We start from the raw sequence: 21,698 nt of genomic DNA, 5'->3' as shown, positions 1-21,698 counted from the left end.
GCCCCGCGTCAGGCTCTGGGCTGATGGCTCAGAGCCTGGAGCCTGTTTCCGATTCTGTGTCTCCCTCTCTCTCTGCCCCTCCCCCATTCATGCTCTGTCTCTCTCTGTCCCAAAAAATAAATAAACGTTGAAAAAAAAAAAATTTAAAAAAAAAAAAAAAAGTTTTTTAAAAAAACAAAAAACAAAGAAAAAGCTACCTGCTGCTCGATAGCCCCCTTCTGACCCCACTGTGGCCAAATTGTGAAGGTAAAGAAACGGGAGAGGTGCGAGGACCCACTCATTTTGTGCTTGGGCTCCGCTCACAGCCCCCACGCAAGAGCTGCACGGCCCACAGTGGCGAGGACTCCACGTGGGTCATTGGAAGCCGCCACTGTTAACATGGGAGGGGCTTCTCCCAACAGTCCACTTGTCAGTGGGCAGGCTGGAGGCAGCAAGTTGACTTCCAGATTCTTACAGATAAAGCAAAGCAAAGCAGATTTTAATCTGTTGTTGGTCCATCTCACTAGCTGCTGCTACTCCTACATTCCCGTGTGGCCTTGCGCCCAGGAAAAACAGTAAACCAAAATAAGCATCATACTTAATCAAGAAAGGGTTTATGAAACTAAATACGTTAAATCAGATATTAAGCAGCTCAGATCAATGCGTAGCAGTTTAAGATGGGATTGACTGCGTGCCATGAGGGGCAGAGAGGAGAGAGAAAGACCTGATTGGCCTTCTGGCTCCTCCCGTGTAAAGCAGAACTCCAGTTTGGAATGGCTGGGGCTCATACTTACGAGCTTTAGATTAACCTCCTCTCCACTAATTCATTATTTATGTATTTAAAAATACCTCGTACAGCAAAGAAAATGGACAGTTCAAAAAAAAAACGAAATGGTTCATAAACATCTGAAAACATTTCAACTTCATCGGTAATCAAAGGTGTGTTGGGGCACCTGGGTGGCTCAGTCGGTTGAATGTCTGACTTCGGCTCAGATCATGATCTCACGGTTCGTGCGTTCGAGCCCCACATCGGGCTCTGTGCTGACAGTTCAGAGCCTGCAGCCTGCTTTGGATACTATCTTTCTCTCTCTCATTCTCTCTCTCTCTCTCTCTCTCTCTGCCCCTCCCCTGCTCTCACTCTGTCTCTCTGTCTCTCAAAAATAAATATATACTAAAAAACATTTTCAAAAAAGTCATAGGGACGCCTGGGTGGCTCAATCAGTTAAGCATCCAATTTAGCTCAGGTTCATGATCTCACGGTTCACGTGAGGCTCTGCTGACAGCTGGAGCCTGGAGCCTGCTTCAGATTCTGTGTCTCCCTCTGTCTCTCTGCCCCTCCCCCACTCATGCGCGTGCGTGAGCTCTCTCTCTTTCTCTCTCTCTCTCTTTCTCAAAAATATATAAACATTAGGGCACCTGGGTGACTCTGTTGCTAAGCATCTGACTTTCAGCTCAGGTCATGATCTCACAGTTTGTGAGTTCAAGTCCCACATCAGGTAAGTTCGAGCCCTGCTTCAGGTAAAACATGAGCCCCGAGTAAGCCCCACTTCTCTCTCTCTCCCTCTCCTCTCTCTGCCCCTCAGGATTCTCTCTCTCTCTCTCTCTCTCTTGTTCTCTGTCCCTTGCTCACTTTCTCCCTCTCTCTCTCTCTCAAAAAGTAGGTAAATAAATAAACATTAAAATTTTTGTTTAAGTCATGAAAAGAAAGGGTAGAAGAAAATATACCAAAGTGGACAATGCTAGGTGCTTTAGTTTATACTTCTTTCAACTTTTCTGTGCTTTCTGGCTTTATTTCAGTGACCATCCATTGCTTGGTAATCAAGGGGAAATTGAAAGAAAAAATAATTTTAACTTTTTATTGACAAGTTAATTAGTAGAAGGATATGTAAAATATGAATATTACCGTGTTACTATGTCAAAATATTAACCATGATTCTCTCTCTGGATGGTGAGATAGTCATGAGTAAAATTTTATTTCTACTCTGTTATACTTTCCCCCATTTTCCAAAATTTTTATAATGAACATGCATAAATTCGGGAATTAGAAAGAAAAAAAAAGTTGGAAAAATGAAAGCATGAAAAGTGCAGAACTTACAAGACTGAGTTAGCAATAGTGGCTCTCAATGATGCTAGTTTGCTTGTCAGTATCTTCAAAAGCGTAGCTTTTCTATGTGGGGGCTCAGTCAGCTGAGCAGCTGAGCGTTATAGTCAGACCTGCTCAGGTCATGATCCCACCACCGGAGAGTTTGAGCCCCGAATCCGGCTCTTTGCTGACAGCTCGGAGCCTGCTTGGGATTCTCTCTTTCCCTCCCTCTCTACCCCTCCCCCACTTCTCTCAAAGTAAATAAATAAACTTAAAAATCGTTTAATGTAGCTTTCCTCTGAATGATCCGCCAGCTCATCTTGAGAGTCAGAATTGTAACTTGATGTGTAAAAGCTTTACATATGGATCATTTATCGTACGTCTGTGCGTATTCAAATTTCTTTTTAATTCAAACCCTCCCTAACATACGTGCAGCAAATTTCCCTACTCTTCTCTTTGGCTTTGCCTCAGCAGTGTGTACAGACTAGAAACCATGTCTCTGCTGGCCAACCATGGCCACGTGAGTCAATTACCATACTTATGCATAAAGGAGGGATGAGGCTTTTCCCCAGATAGTTTAATATTTTAACAACAGGAACATTCAGTTTGTTGCAGACACTCTTGCAGTTGAAGGAGGATTACTACAGGGTGACTGCTCGGTCATCGCATTGCAACAGCACAGAAGTGATAAATACAGAAGGTGACAAAAGAAATCCTTCATTTAAAGTTCTGGGGCTAGGAATGGACATAATTTATTTACATTCCCAGAAACTGAAGATGGGTAGTCAGTAAAAAGAGAAGGAAGCTTAAGATAGCAGGAAGAGTATGAGGATGGAAATAATGACATGTGAGAGAAAGATAATGGTAATAAAACCCGGGGAAGATAAACTTTAAACAGTTGCGATCCCTACTGCATATGGCTTACAGGTATGTGATTTTTTTCAGAACATTTTTTTATACAATCTTTTCTCTAAGGAACCTCCCCAATAGGTAAAGGGAAGGAAATTTAAGATCCCATTCAGTGATTTAGAAGCCCTTGAAGGACACTTTGGCTCACAGAAGACTCATAGCCGATTGGTCTTGGGCCAGTAAACCTCAGTTTGTTATTCTCTATAACAAGGGGGTGATACCCGGCAAGCTGAGGATCAGATTAAGACTGTGTGAGCATGTGTGTGTGCTTACACGTGCATGCAGTACTTGGTAAGCACGTGAAGACAGTACTAAACAGAGTTAACACTCACCCGATCCTTCTTCCATGCTAGGCTCTATTCAAAGCCCTGTGCTGCATATGCTCACGCATGTAAGCCTCACAACAGCTCTGAAGGTGGGTGCTATTATTGTCCCCATTTTATAGCTGAAGAAACTGAGGCACAAAGGGGTTAAGTAGCTTGCTCAAGATCACAGCTAATTAGTAACGGACATGTGCCCAGGCAGTACGGCTCCAGTGTCTGTACCCTCTGCGTCTTGTGCTCTGGACCCTGCTACCCCACCGTGTAAGGTACCGGTACCACCCAGCACAGGAGGCGTGAAATATCTAGAACGGAAGCACAGTTTAAAATAGAAAATGAGAGGGGCAGAGGAGACGGACCTTGTAGATGACCTCTATTTCCTCTCATCTCCCTGGGAATTCATTCTATAGAAACCAGTGAGAATTGCGGAGGAAGCTTTTTTCTCTTGAAAAGAGCAGACATTTCTGGGCTGCCTTCCTGTCAGCGGTGGTTATCTGACAATGGGCCCTTGAATGGAGAGTGTTTGTTGGCTGTTTCGAACCACAGGTGCGAGCATGTGATGAGAGTGGCCCGTTACTTATTTTCTGTTTATCCTGCAGTGAAAAAGCACTACTATAATGTGCTCCCATAAAGTGTGTATAAATCACTTTTAATCAAACTTCAAAGAACTCTCTCCACTTCCAAGGGTGAAGTCTTTTTTCCTTGTCACTCCATCTCAAATTAAATGTTAACTGTCTAGTGCCTGACATCACTCTAGTTTGGTTGGACTCAGAAATAAATTGTTTCTGTCAGGCCTGGGCACTTGGCTGTTGGAACCTAAGTCTTTTGAGATCAGAGCCCTATCTCTCAGTGTCCCACAGCTGCCCACACAGATAAACTGTCAAAAATTAACCCAGGGGCGCCTGGGTGGCTCAGTTGGTTAAGCGTCCGACCAGCTCAGGTCATGATCTCGCGGTCTGTGAATTCGAACCCCACATTGGGCTCTGTGCTGACGGATCAGAGCCTGGAGCCTGCTTCCGATTCTGTGTCTCCCTCTCTCTCTGCCCTTCCCCCACTTGTGCTCTCTCTCCCTCTCAAAAATAAACAAACATTAATTTTTTTTTTAATTAACCCAAAAGTCAGCAAACTGTGGCCCACAGGCCAAATCTGGCTCACCACCAAGATGATTTTGCATTTTTAAATAGTTGGAGGAAAAAAATGAAAGAAAGAAAATATTTTGTGACACCTGTTTCTATTAAATTCAAATCCATTGTCCACAAATAAAATTTTATAGCAACACCACCGTGTCCGTTCATTGCGTCCACACTGCAACAACCAAGTCGACTAGTTACAGGGCAGGCTGTGTGGCTTGCAAAGCTGAAATGTTTACTGCCTGGCCCTTCACAGGAAAACTTTGCCGACCCCTCACAAGCTTCAACAGAGCATCTCGGTTGGGCCCACTTTTACAGAGTAGGTTAAGGCCAGTGAGTGAAAGGATCACTTGAGCCTACTGAATGATACCTGCACTGTTCAGACCTTGGACTTGATGTTTTATCCCATGAGTCACTAACCATCTGTACACTCATCAGAGTGAAACTGGACAGTCATTCATCAGCTGCTTAGTTGGAGTGACTCCCTGCACTATTTGTAAAATATTTGGGGTCTCTGGGAACACATTTTATTTATTTATTTTTAATGTTTAATGTTTATTTATTCTTGAGAGAGAGCGAGGGGGAAGGGGAGAGAGAGGGGGAGTCACAGACTCCGAAGCAGGGTCCAGGCTCCGAGCTATCAGCACAGAGCCTGATGCGGGGCTCAAACTCACAGACCGTGAGATCATGACCTCAGCTGAAGTCAGACGCTCAACCGACTGAGCCAACCAGGCGCCCCTCTTTTTTTTTTTTTTTAAAGTAGACTTCACACCAGGTGCTGAGCCTAACGTGGGGCTTGAACTCATGAACCTGAGGTAAGAGTCGGACGCTTAATGGACCGAGCCACCCAAGTGCCCCTGAAGTTCATTTTACTTTGTTTTTTAATTTTTTTTTTACATTTATTTATTTTTTGAGAGACATAGAGAGACAGAGCACAAGTTGGGGAGGGGCAGAGAGAGAGGGAGTCACAGAATCCGAAGCAGGCTCCAGGCTCTGAGCTGTCAGCACAGAGCCCAACGGGGGCCTCGAACTCACAAACCGTAAGATCATGACCTGAGCCAAAGTCGGACTCTCAACTGACTGAGCCACCCAGGTGCCTCCCCCCCTTTTTTTTTAAATGGGAGCACATTTTCAAAGAAACATCATCAATTATCAGGCTCCACAAGGAACCTATAAATTCTTCAGATTAAGGAATTTACGTAATGTACTTTCTGACAGACTCAAAAACACTGTAAAGTCCCTATTTGCCCTGCCTTTTTTTTTCTTTTGAAGCTCAAGAATTAGTTGCTAACTAGTTGCTAAAATCTGTTCAAAAATATACTTAAAATGGGGTGCTTGGGTGGCTCAGTTGGTTAAGCTTCTGACTTTGGCTCAGGTCATGATCTCATGGTTCAGAGGTTTGAGCCCCACATCCAGCTCTCTGCCATCAGCACGAAGCCTGCTTTGGATCCTCTGCCCCTTTCTCTCTCTCTCTCTCTCTCTCTCTCAAAAATAAGTAAACCTTAAAAAAAAATTTTAATGCAGTTAAAACTTTTCATAGACACAAACCCCACGTGTCTGCCTAATTTTGGGTGACCTTCTGTGAGCTGAGGCTGACCCCCAGGCAGCGTTTCATCATCTGCTTGTGTTGTAGTGATTGCTCAGTCCCAGAAGGGGTTCCTCAACCCGCTTGAAACCCCACAGAAACCCCCCTCGTGCATTCAATCAGAGCGCACGCTTGGTGAGTGCCTGTGGCGTTCCAGGCCTGCACACCGTACCCCGTCTTCCTCTCAGAGCAGTTGCAGACCACTTCAGGGAGCAGCTGTAAGGAAGCAACCACATTGGTGTTGGAAAACTAGAGAGGGGAGAAGCTGGCAGAGATGTGCATACAAGGTCCCACAGGAACATGGAGGCAGGCTTTTCAGGACAATTGGTCTTTCCATTGTCTGTCCATTCCACAGACAACTGTGTGCGGCTAAATTGTGAGGCCCTGGGTCACAGCCCCCGCCTCCCGGAGCTTACACTCAAGTGGGGCAGACACGCTGAGACCAAGTAAACGAATAAATAAAAATAATTTTATTCGTAGTAAGTGCTCAGGAGGAGCGAGCAGGGCTCTGAGACAGAGAACTTACTTAGGGATAGAGTGATCAGAGAAGGCCAAGTGAAGAGGTGTCATTTAGGGTCTGAAAAGATGAAAGGGAGCTGGTCATGTGGAGACCTGTCCAGGCAGAAAAATAGTTGATCTAGAGGCCCCGAGGCAGCAGAGAACTTGGTGAGCTTGAGGAGTTGAAAGAGCAGGAGTAGGACAGGCGGACCAGTTAGAAGAATGAGAAATTAACCAATCCCGGGAGTGTGGTGCAGAGGAAGGAGGGGCAGAGCTGTGCGGGCAGAGGCTTAGAACAACAAGGCTTGTTGGTGGACACGCTCATGACTCAGGAGGCCTCCAATGTGGGACTCCCGTCAGGAAGAGCAGGCTAGGAAGCCAAGGAGGAGCCAGATTGTGACAGGCCTTGCCGATCAGGCACAGGATTTGGGCTCCGTCCAAGTAGACAATAGGCAGCCCAAACACAGGGGAATTTTGTGTCTCCAGTTAAAAACATTTTTTTTCCCAGATAACAAAAGTAACTCTATATGTGGGAATTTTGGAAAATGTACACCGAGACATTGAAAAACACTCTGTAAGCACACATTCAAACCATTGTTAACATTTTTATATCCTCTTCGCATACAGATATATGTAGTTTTCCAAAAATGAGATTTTTTTAATACGTTCTGTTTTATAATTGTGATTTCACTTAAGCATATGAAGCAAACATTCTGAAATGTCTTCCTGGGTCACTAAGTATTCTTTTCCAGTACGACATTTTTTTTTAAGTTTATTTATTTATTTTTAGAAGGAGCGAGTGAGCACAAGCAGGGGAGGGGCAGAGAGAGTAGGGGAGAGAATCCCAAGCAGGCTCCACGCTGTCAGTGCAGAGCCCAACATGGGGCTCAATCTCACGAGCCATGAGATCTTGACCTGAGCTGAAACCAAGAGTTGGATGCTTCACTGACTGAGCCACCCAGGCGCTTCTTCATCTACCTTTCTTAAATGAGATTCAATACTTTCTCCCATCGGTCTGTGTACTTGTTATCTGTATATGTGTTGTGAACTGTTCATATCCTTTGCCTCTTTTTATCTTTGGGTGCCTTTATCATTTGGTTACTAATTTGTAAGAGCGCTTTAGATATTAGGACTGTTAACCCTCGTATACGTTACACGTGTTTTCCCGGCCCATCTTTTTAAATTACAGTATTTTTTTCTAGAGAAGTTTTGCATTTGTAGGTAGTCAAATCTGCCTTTTCCTTTAACCTTTGCATGAATGATTTAAAAAGTCTCACTCATCCAAAGACCAGATAAATATTCACTGATGTTTTCTTATTCCGTATTCATTTTGTTTTGTCAATTTCAATAACTCCTCGTCTTTAATGAGATTTCTGTGTTAAAAAGGTAAGTGCAGAATTGTGGAGGAGGCTTTAGAGGGGAAGGAGCTGGTATCCAGAAGACCGGTTAACTAGCTGTTGCAGCTGTGGCCCAGAGAGACATAGGCCAGTGATTCTAACCTTTTCCATCCCGACATGGTCCAGTTGCACAGCCTGTGCCCCCTCTCTCATTCTGCACGGTGATTCTCAACTGGGGTGCAGGGGATGGGAGAACCTCTGGTCTGTTGAGAATCCCTGGTGGAGACTGAGAGGCGAGGATTTATTTAACAGAGGCCAGTTAGCGGCCGCTGATAGGCTGTGGGCCATGAGCAAAGGAGCTGGCGACTCCCAACTTTTTATTTGGGTGACCGGGTAGATCGTGGTTCTTTTAATCCAGACCGTAGAGACTAGTAGATACAGGGCCTTAGAATGGAGGGGAGGGAGGAGCACGGGAGATGATGTAGGCTTAGGACTTACTCATTTTGAAAGGCTATCTGTCAGTTCAGGTGGAGATATCCATGCAATGTCTGCCCTGGGGAAAAAGATTTGGAAGCCTGTGGCTTCACGGAAGTCAAAGCGGCGAGAGGGAATGAAACAGTCCATGTGTGGAGAACCAGAAGAAAAACATGGCCACACAGGAACTCAGGGGGAACACCAGAATTCAAGGAGTCAGAGAGGGGGCATTGAAGAGGAAAAATAAGCAAAGGAACCAAGAAACTGTCAAAGAAGCCAGAGGACCAGAATGTTCCAAGAGGTGCCAAGAGAAAAAGAGTTTCAAAGATAGAGAATGGTCTCCAGCACTGGGATTTTCTAGCACGACACTTGGGTTCTTCACCGGACAGTCAAAACCCACCTCCTTTTTCAGCTACCGTTAGACTCCCTGTTCTTACATGTCAGATCCATCAACACCTTAGAGTTGTCCATACTGCTTCCTCTGCCCACAGCGATAGCCCACCCCCCCTCCATCTGGTTAGCCACTCATCTTTCAAGAGCTACTATATCAGCTCTTCTGTAAAGGAAATACTGTCCATCCCTCCCCAACATTGTCCTGCCTGTCCTCAGAGATCCCACAGCACCTGTAGTGCTTACCTCTAGGCTAATGTGTCACCTGGTGTGGTAGTCATCTACTTACCAGTGCTTTTCAGGCTTTTCTAAGGAACTCCCCTCGCCGTCACAGAGTAAACTCAACGTTTACTAGAATCAGACACTGAGGCGGCCTCTGGCATGTCTCTTTCAAAATCCTGTTTTAATAATCAACACTACTTTTCATTCTGTCATTCCAGATGTTGGCTTTAATTTAAACGCGTGTTAAATTATTTCCAGTTACGTACTTGGAATCAATCTTCCCAGAAGATTCTCTGTGTTTCTTCTGTGGCTCCTCATTCTATAGCACACTGCGGAGGATCAAGGGAATCACACCCCAGTGTAAGAAGCTTAACTGGAGGGTGTGATGAGAGAGAAAGCAGTAGCGAGAAGGCACCAGCATTATAGTTTATCTTAATTTGGGGCATTTCATGGCTGCTGGGGAAAAAATGAACAGGTAGCCTTTTTGGTCTTTTACGTAACGGAGAAGACCTGAACGTGTTTGTAAGCTGAGGAAAAAGTAATAGCCAGTGGAGGAGAGACTGGAAATATTTATTCAACTCCCTCGAGAAAGAACTATTTATCAAGTAGCAACAATGTGCTAGGCACTGTACCGATATGTGACCAAAACAGAGTTCCTTTGCCAGGGCTCTCCTCTCAGCAGGACTGCGAGAGAGCAGGAAAGGATAATGGGCTGTCATCCAAGGAAAGGTGGAACCTCACGCTTACTGCTGCCCTCACAGGGAGAACAAAATATTTTAATGTTGGTCTAGGTCAGACATAATTATGGAGGTGAGACTGCTGAATTTCTTAAAAACCACATGCATTCCAAAGCGTACTGGATATGGGGGGGGTGTGTCATGAAGAAAGAGCAAGAGGAAGTCTGCATATGTCCAACGTATATTTGCCAAAAACAGTTTTCTCCCATGATTCAGACGAGGTGATGCTCTCAGGATGTAGAAGTAGAACAGAGGCAGAAAAAGACATGGTCGAGTCTCTGTCTAGCTGGTTAGCCTAAGCTTTTCTGGGTTTTAGTAAGTGACTCATTTCCCCTTTGTGCGATTTTCTTAACATATTCTGCCTGAGACTAGCTGTTACATCCAAAGGGAAATAAACCACAGGATCTGGGAATGGACCACACATTGATTTAATCCATTTTGTAATCACATTAATGTCCATTCTCTTTGAGTCCTATAGTTTAGACCATCTCACAGATCCCCACCGCCCAGAAGTCATTTGTCACCAGACACTGGCCACTCCCTGCTTAGTTACAGTGCCTAAAATGTTTTCAGCATCAAAAACTATAGGAGATTTCATTTGTAACTCTACATTCATATCTGTTTCACAGATATTATTAAGATGAAATGGCTGTGAATTGAATAAAAGATTCTTTTTAAATGACTTCACTTTTATTATATCTGTTCCTTTTATTATAGGCTATCCCCAGATGCTTTTTAGAAGTAAGGCAGGGTGTATTTACAAGTACCTTTTAAAATTACTTAGAAAACAAATCCAGAAAGACTAAAAATGTTGGGCTCTGTGACCTGCTTGTTTTTCATGATGCAGTATTACAGGGGCCTTACTAATCCTTTGTGATTATGCGTGGAAAATTTTGCTTTAATCTTTGCAACAGGTTAGATCATGAGACCGTGAACACCAAACAAACAAACAAACAAAAACCCACTATTGAAAATTTTTTATATTGAATATTGCTTAAATCATTGCTGGAAGCTTTGAAAATCATTTTGTTTCATTGGTAACTGTAAAGAGACTTGACCTAACATATTGTAAATATTGGGCTCTAAATTACATTTTCTGTAAACTATTCACTCTTGTAGAATACTAAGTTAGAAAGATTTTTGTAGATTTTTTTTGCACTTTGCATTTTAACCTCACTGTACTCCCGTAAGGTGGGTAACAGAATTAACGGTCTCCTCCACGTGACCAGTGAGGATATCAAGGCACTCAGATGAAAGAGACGTACCCCAGGTCACGCGGACAATAGATAACCTGCCTACCTCCCAGACCTTGCCACAGAAGAGTTTATATTCTAAGGCAGGGACAAATGAACATTTATAAGAGTAAATCTCATTCCCATGAGCAGAAAGCAGTACCTTTAACACCACTTACCATAGGGCTTTGTAAAGTTGTAAGGTCCCTGTTGAACTCCTCCCATGACCTTGCTAACATTTTCAGAAGGTGTCCCAGAGGTCTCTGCTCACTGCCTGTCTCTAAATGTCGGTGTTCATATTTGTAAAAAGTTATGCAGTTTGTGGAGAGTGTGTGTGTATGATGTGTAAATACAGAAATAAAAAATGACACCGAAGAAAGGGCCAGACATCCATTCATGGTCTCATCCGAAACGGCAGCTTCCTTCCAGCACTAGGGAGCAGGTCTCTTTCCTGTGGGGCGAACAACCTCGGTCCGTGACCTGCCCAGACCTTCTTGCTCAGCTCAGGCCCGAAGCCAGCTCCAGCCATAGCTCTGACCCCTTCCCCATTTCCCTCTTCTCCCACCTGTACCTGGATGTTGTAGAGGACAAACTTGGCCAGAGCCAGATTTTCTCACTTTGGGGCTCAGTAGAAGAGCCAGTAATTGCTCTTTCCTCGTGTCAGGAGTAGACTAAGAGGGGCTTTCACACCAGGCTGTCCAAATGCCGCTGCTCTTAGTAAAGTCTCCATCCCTGGAAACACATAAGCTTAAACCAGACTATGCTTGGGATGTCCTAGAAGGTGTCAGTTGGAAGGAGAATCACAAAAGACTTTTCCTAATCTGAGCATCTATGATTCTAAGGCAGTGGAAGTCACCTGGATGCCTGTGGACACAGGAGCACAGGAGGTGTGGTGTGGTAACACCTGTGCCGTATGGGAAGGTGTGGCATTTATTTAATGTACCTAATTGCTTTGAGCTGCACATTCCTTCACTGTAAAATTGGAATGAAAATACCTGCCTCGTGGGATTTTCATGCAGATTCATTTAAATCATGAAACAGAATATGAAATGCCTGGCCCAGTGTCTCAGGCACTGCATAAGTGACGGTTATGTTTAAAGATTTGCTGTAGTCCGGGTGCCATAACATATACAAGAATGATTTGATTGCTGCCTGGGATGGATGGGTTCTCCTTCTTGGTGATTTGGTCAGCCTTTAGTCACAGAGCTCAACAGGACTCTCCATAATGCAAAGTAAACGAAACATCACGATGTACTTTGTGTTGCATCTCTGAATTTGCATTTGGGCATTACTGACCTACCCATAAACATAAACGTTGAAGTTTTATAGAATATGAACTATAATGGACTTTGGCTTTCCTTTCTTGGGGTTCCTCCTAAAAGGCAGGAGAATTCATTTTTCCATATTTGGAAGCACAGAGATTTGGGGAAAGCGGTAGGCTCTCTTTAAACAGTATTCCTGACAGCTATCATCCCCGAAAAAATCCTTTGTCTGCTTCTCTAGGAAAGGTGCTGGAAAGGAGCCAGCATGTAGGAAAGAAAAAGACAACTGGCACAGAACAGAAATGTGTGCTAAAAATACTTAAACCAACAAGGATTCATCTGAAAGCAGAAGAGAGTCTGTGTATGCCCCTGCTTCTGGACTTGCTCAGAACCATGATGGCTCCGTGTTATTTGGGGATGACAGTAATTACGGAGCCAGAGTGCTCCTCGGCAGAGACAGACAGAGTTCCAAGCCGAGGGATGGTTTCCATGGCAATAGCATCAGCATCTGAATGACTTCCTGTCACAACAAGTTGGCGATTTAATGAGTTCATTACTGAATTCCAAAGGAAAAGCAGAGAGCAGATGAGCTCCTGTTCAGCCCCCAAAGTGCCTAAATCCATAGTGGGAGAGCCATTTCTGTCCATGCAGCCAGGGCCGACACGCAGACAAGCTGGGTGTTGCAAGGCGGGCGTGCCAAGGGGAGGGAATCCGTGCCTGAACGTGCAGCCACGTGGTCTGTGAGGGCCTCAGTGCCTGCTATTCTGAGAGTGTGAGAATCCCGAGAGTCTTCATTATAAGCTCGCCCTGATCCAGCCTAATGAAATTAATGATCATAGCAATCTAGTCCAGGGGCTTCCATACCCCCCAGTATCCCATGTCGTTTAGAAAAATCTAAGGAAAAGGAAACAGACCTTAAATTCACAGAGCATACAAACAGAAGTGGGGGGTGGGGGGGGAGCTTGTGACCCTACTTCCATTCTTCAGTGTTGTACAGAGAGAGAGCGAGAGAGAGAGAGAGAGAGAGAGAGAGAGAGAGAGAGAATATGGAACAAAAAAAAAAAATCATGTGGATACCATCAGAAATCAGTGGTGTCATTCATTTGGTCAGTTGCATATAAAATTTGAACTGAGAGGTAATGTATCACAATAAGAATGAATCATAATTAACCTTCCATACCTTGCTGTCTTTGCTAATGTAAATCTACTATCTGGCTGCCGGGATAACACAGCCGCAGTCTGGTCGATCAACCAGGGGCCAGGTCGGGACACAAGTGAGGGAGTGGCCATGATTCCTCGGGAGCGCCTTGGTGGCAGGAAGCAGAATGGTACTCCATTCCTCTCACATCCATTTCCCCATTAGTTGGGTAAATATTTGACCCCTCAAAGTGTTCACAGTCCAATAACAGGGACAGAATACATTCAGAAGGAAAGAGATGTGCTGCGGTTTCTTGACTGCCGGCCATGACCACCGTGCCACCTGCTTTACATGCGCTCTCTCCTTGCGCCCTCTAAGAGCCCCCCAAGATGGGTGTTGCCCCCACTTTTCAAATGACAGAACTGAGACCTGGAGAGGCCACGTCACTCGCCAGAGGTGCCCGTGATTAGTAAGTGGCAGAGTCAGGATTTCTGCTTCATCCTCTCCAACTCGGCCCATGTTCTCATCCGCTTTGCGTAAAGAGAGGTGCAGAGTCCGGGCCAGGGCCTTCGGGGGGAAGAGGTCAGAGAGGAGGTGCAACTTAATGGGACCTCACAAGGTGGACAGATTCCCCCTCCTACATTAAGCAGTGACCCCAGGTAGGTATCCTGAGGCCGGTGGACCAGTCTGCACACAGTTACAAGGAGGAGAGGGAGTTTAGAGACAGGAAAATCACAGCGAACTAAAAATACTCTTAGAATAGCGTAGAACATAGAAGGGGGATGTGACATGCACGTGCCAGTATTGATCCTTTTCTGTTTCAGTAAAGATAAGGACAAGCAGTTGCCTGACTGGCACACCTTGGAAGGATGTGTCATTGACTCTCATTTGTCGAGATGCAAAGGTGCTGACTTTCAGAAACGACATCTAGCGTATTTTCCTGGGTGCCTGAGAGCTCAGTGGCCTTTCACTGTTTTTCTAACCCTAACCAACAAAATACACGGGACAGGAGAAGGTTGCTTGCATTTGCTAAGAATGCTGCCCTACAATGTGGCTAATAACGCAAGTTTTTACCAACTACACCCTCCTCGTGTTTGGAGGTTCCTTTAAAATACATCACTGTTTCATTAAGTCATGTGGACAATTTGGACAGTTTTGTTAAGAAAATAATAAAATAAGAGACCAGTGTCATATGAAAATAAGCATGCCCTTTTTGCTTTAATACGCATAGGGTTATGTGATCGAGATTTAACAAGGCCACCTCTGACGGCTACACAGACTGCCGTGCACCATCTTACGGGGCGCCTGTCACTTCGGCAGTGATAGGAAGGGCAGCCCTGGAGCCGTGCAACATGGCAGCCCTTGTGTTTAAACTCTCAGGGATAGATAAATCCATCTTGGAGTGGAGATAAAGATCACTGCACCCAGTTTCCCGTGGTATTTGCTGCCCACACCATGCCACCCTGGCTTGGATGCGTCTGGGCTGGGGCACCCGCCGCTTCTGAGTGTCACGGGGCATTTCACACAGACCTCACCAGGCGGATTACTGACTGTGCTTATGATGGGGGGAGTATTCAGAAAGTAGTCATTCCTTCTTGTCCCCAGACTGTCGGCTCTTTTTGAGCATTGCCTCCTACAGGCTTTGCGAACGTATTTTCCATATGCTGCAAGGTGTAAACATTGTGCTGTGTGTGCTCTTCAGACGTCCCTTCCCGTTAACTACACACGTCTGAACACGTGCGTCAGTAAAGTGTTAATAAACTCACAGGGGCACAGCTGGAGAGGGCTTGACCGGTGTCACAGGAAAGGCAGTGTGCCCCATTTCCCTGCCACTCTGTGGGAAGCGGGCCCTGGGGCAAGTCTGCACACGCGTGCGCGTAAGCCCGGGCACCAGAGCAGTTGTGCCAGAGAAACAGGGGAGCTCTCCAGTCCAGAGAGCGAGGGGGAAACCTCCCCTTTCCCTAGGAGAGCTTTTGCCAGACTGCCGGCTGCTACGATGAGTCTGTGTAGTCCTGGTGGCTGTTCGGCACTGCCATTCCTTACCCTGTGTCGCTGTGCTGGGCCCGAGCACGTAAAGACGAATGAGACCTGAGGCAGGTGGACAGATGCCATCCAGAACGGTAAGCGCCATCATCCAGAGGTGTGCCGGCAGCTGTGGGAGCCGAGAGGAACAACGGCTGACCCGGAGCCAAGGATAGGGCGGTCTTCGGAGCCTACAGGGGGGAAGCTTCTGGAAGAGAGAAAGCTGAGGAAACGGAAGGGGAAGAAAGGAGGAATTAGCCGGGGGAGGCAGGGGGAAAGGAGCATTCTAGTAAGAGCAGGATGTGCTGACGCTGTTTCAAGGGGCTCTAAGGATAACTTCATGTGGGGTGGGAGGGGGTGTGGAGACTGCCCGAAAGGAGGGTTGAAGTGGTGGAAGGGGGCCAGGGATCGGCAGGGGCCGAGTGCTATAAAGCTTCAAATGTCAGGTGGGTAACGGCTGCACGTGTAGGGGATCTACCTCGTGCCAGAGACTGTGAAGGCTTTGCACGCATGCTCTCTCTTGTCCACCTGCACGTTCTCTTGGGGCTGGGACTGGAGCGTGGACCCTCTGAGGCTATAGACTGTCTATCTGGCCATGAAGAGCTCCACTGAGCTGTAACTCACAGGCCATTCACTTCACTCATTCAGAGCCTACAATTCAGTGGGTTTTAATACGTTCAGAATTGTGCACGATCTACTTATCAACTTAGAATGTTTTCCTCGCCCCAAGTAGAAGGCCCATACCCTTTGACAGTCACCCCCCACACACACCATTCCCTCTAAACCCCTACCCAACCCCAGGCAACCACCAGTCTGTTTTCTGTCACTATAGATTTGCCTATCGAGACGTTTAATCCAATGGAGTCCTTTGGGACTGGTTTCTTTCACTGAGCATCATGTTTTCAGGGTCCACGTATGCCGTAGCAGTGTGTCCTGTCAGTACCTCCTTTTTATTGCCAAATAATATTCCAGTGTATGAATATACTTACATTTTGTTTATCCATTTGTCAGTCGGTGGACGTTTGAGTTGTTTCCACTTTGGGGCTATTATGAATAATGCTGCTATGAACATTCCTGTAGAAGTTTTCGTGTGGACTTGTTTTCATTTTGCTCAGGTATATACCTAGGAGTGAGATTACAAGGTCATGTGGTAGCTCCGTGTCTAACTTTATGGGGTACTGCCACATTATTTTCCGAAGCAGGTGCACCCCTTTTACATTTCCACCAACAGTGTAGGAGGGTTCCAGTGTCTCTATTCCTCACCAACACTGGGTACTGTCTTTCTTATCACCACCATCCTAGTCAGTATGAACTGTATCTTTGTGGTTTTATTTGCACTTTCCTGATGACTAATGATGTAGAGCATCTTTTCATGGATTTATTGGCCATTTTTATATCATTTTAAAGCAATGTCTATTTAGATCCTTTGCCCATTTATAAATTTATTAATGTTAATTTTTGAGAGAGAGAGAGAGAGAACACGAGCATGGGAGGGGCAGAGGGAGAGGAAGAAACAGAATCTGAAGCAGGCTCCAGACTCTGAGCTGTCAGCACAGAGCCTGATACAGGGCTCAAACCCATGAACTATGAGATCACGACCTGAGCCGAAGTCAGACGCTTAACTGACTGAGCCACCCAGGTGCCCCAATCCTTTGCCCATTTTTAAATCATTATATCTTTTTATTATGTAGCTCAAAGACTTCTTTGTATATCCTGGGGCACCTGGGTGGCTCTGTCAGTTAAGTGTCCGACTCTTGGTTTCAGCTCAGGTCATGATCTCACTGTTTGTGAGTTCGAGCCCCACATCGGGCTCTGAGGTGACAGCGTGGAACCTGCTTGGGATTCTCTCTCTGCCCCTCCCCCACTTGCATGCGCTCTCTCTCTCTCGCTCTCTCTCTCAAAATAAATTTTAAAAAAAATTTTTTAAAGAGTTCTTTGTATATTCTAGATACGAGTTCCTTATCAGATATGACTTGCAAATATTCACTCCTGTTCTGTGAGTTGTCTCTTCACTTTCTCAATGGTGTCCTTTAAAGTACAAAAAGTTTTAATTTTAAAGTCCAGTGGATCTGTTTTTCTCTTGTGTTTTGTGCTTTTGGCGTAGAGACTAATTTTAACCAATACATCATTTGAACTTGATCCTAGAAGTTATGAGTGCTACCAAAGGACTTCAAGTTGTAGAATGACAAGATTTATAATTTTTCTGTAATTTTTTTAACATTTATTTATTTTTGAGAGACTGCAAGAGACAGAGCATGAGCAGGGGAGGGGCAGAGAGAGAGGGAGACACAGAATCTGAAGCAGGCTCCAGGCTCTGAGCTGTCAGCACAGTCTGATGTGGGGCTCGAACTCACAAACCATGAGATCATGACCTGAGCTGAAATCGGATGCTTAACCAACTGAGCCACCCAGGTGCCCCAAGATTTATATTTTTAAAAAATCAAACTAATGCATGGGTAAGCTAATAATGGCTCCCAAAGATATGTCCATGTCCTAATCCCTAGAACTGGTGAGTATTAGTTATTTGAAAGAAAGGTCTTTGCAAATATAATTAAATTAAGGATCTTGAAATTAGGAGATTACCCTGGATTATCCAAGTGGGTCCTAAATGCCACTACAAATGTGCTTATGAGAGAAAGGCAGAGGGAGGCTTGACACACCCAGAGAAGGGGGTGGTGAGGACAGAGGCAGAGGTTGGAGTGACACAGCCCCCAGAATCCAGCAGAGGCAGGGAACCCTAGAGCCTTGGGAGGAACGTGGCCTTGGTGACATCTTGCTTTCAGACTTCTGGCCTCCAGAACCGTTGGAGAGAATGCATGTATACCAGCAGCTTTGTGGTAATTTGTCGCAGCAGCTGCAAGAAACTAATACAATGTGGTTTTTAAAATATCAAATAGTGGATGGGTTTAAAGTGAAAGGGGAACCTGGCTGGCTCAGTTTGTGGAGCGTGGGACTGTTGATCTCAGGGTTGGGAGTTCCAGCCCCATGTTGGTTGTAGACATTACTTTAATCTTTAAAAAAATAATGAAATAAAATGAATATATAAACAACATGCTATACTGTCATCTTTTTAATTTCTCATATTTAGACATAAGATTGACCTTTGACTGTAAAAGATGATGGTTTATTTCCTTCCAATTATTGTTAGTTTTTTCATTACCTTCGGTTTATTCTTTGTTGCTTTTACAGTTCAAAATACCATATAATCAGATGTAAGATGCCATCTGTTATAAGATGCACCACTATTTTATATTCCCCCAAGGAAAAATAATGCTGACAATTATACCTTATTTTTTAAGTTTAATTTTTGAGAAACAATTATACTTTTAAAGCGTTGTCAATGGGGCGCCTGGGTGGCTGTCAGTTGAGCATCCAACTTTGGCTCAGGTTATGATCTCATGGCTCGTGAGTTGGAGCCCTGCGTCGGGCTCTGTGCTGACAACTCAGAACCTGGAGCCTGCTTCAGATTATGTCTGTCTGTCTGTCTGTCTCTCTCTCTCTCTCTCTCTCTGTCTCTCTCTCTGTCCCTCCCGCATTTGCGCTGTCTCTCAAAAATAAACATTTAAAAAAAAATTTTTTTAATAAAGAAACATTAAAGTATTGCCAAGAGTAAGGAGCATTCCGGTTTCAAAGATATTAAAGGCCAGGAAAAAAAGTATGAGTTTTGGAATCGGTGAAATACAAAAACATACAAGAATCTCTTTTTCATGCTCCATCAACTTCAGACATGACCTCTCTTAACCAACCACCGTGTCAAAGGAGGAAGATGTAACTGTCCCTGCTTGAACTTTTGACACCTACAGGTTTACATCGTTAATATTTACATTGTGTTATACTTTGATGATTGACTCTAAAGCTGAAACCCCTAACTAGGATTTATATTTCTATAATTTTATAAACATTGTTTCTTTTGGTGCCAAGTAGTATACTAGGATTACATTTCCTTCCCTATGGAGTCATTTCTTTCTCTCCTGACACCTGTGTTACTTAGTGGCCCTCAGTCCAAACTATTCGTTTCAGGGGCACCTGGGTGGCTCAGTCGGTTAGGTGTCCAACTCTTGATTTTGGCTCAGGTCATGATCTCACGGTTCATGAGATGGAGCCCCACATTGGGCTCTGTGCTGACAGCTCAGAGCCTGGAACCTGCTTCAGATTCCCTCTGTCTCTCTCTCTCTCTCTCTCTCTCTCTCTCTCTCTCTCTCTCTGCCCCTCCCCCACTCATGTGCTCACTCTCTTTTGCTCTCTTTCTCTAAAAATAAATAAACTTTAAAAAAGACTTTATTTCATAGAATCTTAATATGTTGTTTGTCACAGATACATCTCATGCCATTATATAAAGTAATTAGACTCTAAAAACTAAACGTTTTTTTAAAATTACTTATTTTTGAGGGGAGCCTGGGTGGCTCGGTCGGTTGAGCATCTGACTTCGGCTCAGGTCATGATCTCACGGTCCATGGGTTCGAGCCCCGCGTGGGCTCTGTGCTGACCGCTCAGAGCCTGGAGCCTGTTTCAGATTCTGTGTCTCCCTCTCTCTCTGCCCCTCCCCTGTTCATGCTCTGTCTCTCTCTGTCTCAAAAATAAATAAACGTTAAAAAAATTTTTTTAATAAAAAAAATAAATAAAAATTACTTATTTTTGAAAGAGAGAGAGAGCAAGGGAGGAGGGGCAAAAAGAGAGGGGGACAGATGATCTGAAGCAGGCTCTGTGCTGACAGCAGAGAGCCCAACATGGGGTTCAGACTCATGAACCATGAGATCATGATCAGAGTCAAAGTTGGGTGCTTAACTGACTGAGTCACCCAGGTGCCCCAAAAACTAATCATTTATGATACTGGCATTTGTAGCGCCTGCTCTTTAACGTCACTATTTCTATAGACCTTCTCTTTAATTCCTCAATTTCTCATCAGGGCCAGGAGTAGACAAACATTTTCAGTAAAGAGCTGGATAGTAAATATTTTAGGCTTTGCAGACCATGCAATCTTTATTACAAGTACTTGACTCATCCATTAGGGCACAAAGAGCATCGATAGATAATATGTAAATGAATAGCAGACATATCTGTATTCCAATAAAACTTTATTTAAAATCAAGCAGTAGGGGCACCTGGGTGGCTCAGTTGGTTGGACATCTGACTTCAGCTCAGGTCATGATCTCACAGTTTGTGGGTTTGAGCCCCACATCAGGCTCTGTGCTGACAGCTCAGAGCCTGGAGCCTGCTTCAGATTCTGTGTCTCCCTCTCTCTCTCTCTGCCCGCCCCTGCTTGTGCTACGTCTCTCTCTCAAAAATGAATAGACATTAAAAAAAAATTTTTTAATAAAATCAAGCAGTATGCCAGATTTGGCCCATGGGCCTTTTTTTCCCATCCCCTGACTTAGAAGAATAAATTCTGACCTTTATATCTTGGAAGACAGTCAGGATTTCAATTTGGAAGCTTTTGAATAATTTAAATGACTGTTACATGGGTCACACAAGACCAAAATAAACACCTGAAAATCTCAAATTCTTGAGATGTGGTTGATATGGGCCTATGTCGGAGCCCTAAGAGGAAACAAGTCTGCTGAAGTTGTACTCTTGTACATTTGTCCATTTCTTGGGTAAATCAAGTAAGACAGAACAGAGAAACAGCTTTCATCCAACCGCACATTTCTGGGTCAAAGGTGGCCTTTCAACTCCAAAAATAGAATTCTTCCCAACCTCCACTTCCTGCTGACAAGAAGTGTGAACCCTTCGATTTCTAACTGTGAAAGGATGCAATTCATGGGACTTTTTTTTCAAACCACCAAAATGAAATCCTGAGTAATGAAGCTTAAAAGAAGTCAGTAACAATTGTTGGAACATTGCCAATGTTTAAGGGTGTCAAGTGGGAAATTCTACAGATCAGACCCAGATCAGATTCCAAGATATAATTCAAACTTGATAATGAAATATATATGGCATACTAGTATTTTCTTTATTCATACTATCATTTTTTTTCCAACTCAAATGTAATTCTAAGCAACTAATAAACTGGCCTTGCCTTTAGAATTATCCATATGAAAATCTGGGAAATGGAGGGGCACCTGGGTAGCTCAGTCAGTTAAGCGTCTGACTTTGGCTCAGGTCATGATCTCACATTTTGTGGGTCCAAGCCCCACGCCAGGCTCTGTGCTGACAGCTCAGACCCTGGAGACGGCTTTGGATTCTGTGTGTGTGTGTGTGTCTCTCTCTCTCTGCCCCTCCCCTGCTCGCTCGCTCTCTCTCTCTCTCTCTCTCTCTGTGTCTCTCTCTCCAAAATAAACATTAAAAATAAACAAATAAATAAATGCATAAATAAAAATCTGGAGATTGGGGCGCCTGGGTGGCTCAGTCATTAAGCGTCCAACTCTTGATCTCGGCTCAGG

The 21,698-nt window shown here is 44.5% G+C and overlaps 1 protein-coding gene and 1 long non-coding RNA gene across 3 annotated transcripts in view; one reads left to right on the top strand and one right to left on the bottom strand.

Moving 5' to 3' along the window:
- The window catches only part of MYO1D (myosin ID), a 359,179-nt gene that overhangs the window by 298,334 nt on the left and 39,147 nt on the right, over nucleotides 1–21,698 (top strand). The gene's annotated exons all lie outside the window — the stretch shown is intronic.
- The window catches only part of LOC115501130, a 37,223-nt gene continuing 31,929 nt past the window's right edge, over nucleotides 16,405–21,698 (bottom strand). The window contains exon 7 of the long non-coding RNA XR_004342887.1: nucleotides 16,405–16,441. This is a non-coding gene — a long non-coding RNA (uncharacterized LOC115501130). The remainder of the gene's footprint in view (nucleotides 16,442–21,698) is intronic.

Source organism: Lynx canadensis, chromosome E1 (genome assembly GCF_007474595.2).
Source record: "Lynx canadensis isolate LIC74 chromosome E1, mLynCan4.pri.v2, whole genome shotgun sequence".
In the NCBI taxonomy this organism is placed as follows: Eukaryota; Metazoa; Chordata; class Mammalia; order Carnivora; family Felidae; genus Lynx; species Lynx canadensis.
Note: the sequence above shows the minus strand (reverse complement) of the source record. Positions and strands in the feature narration are given on the sequence as shown.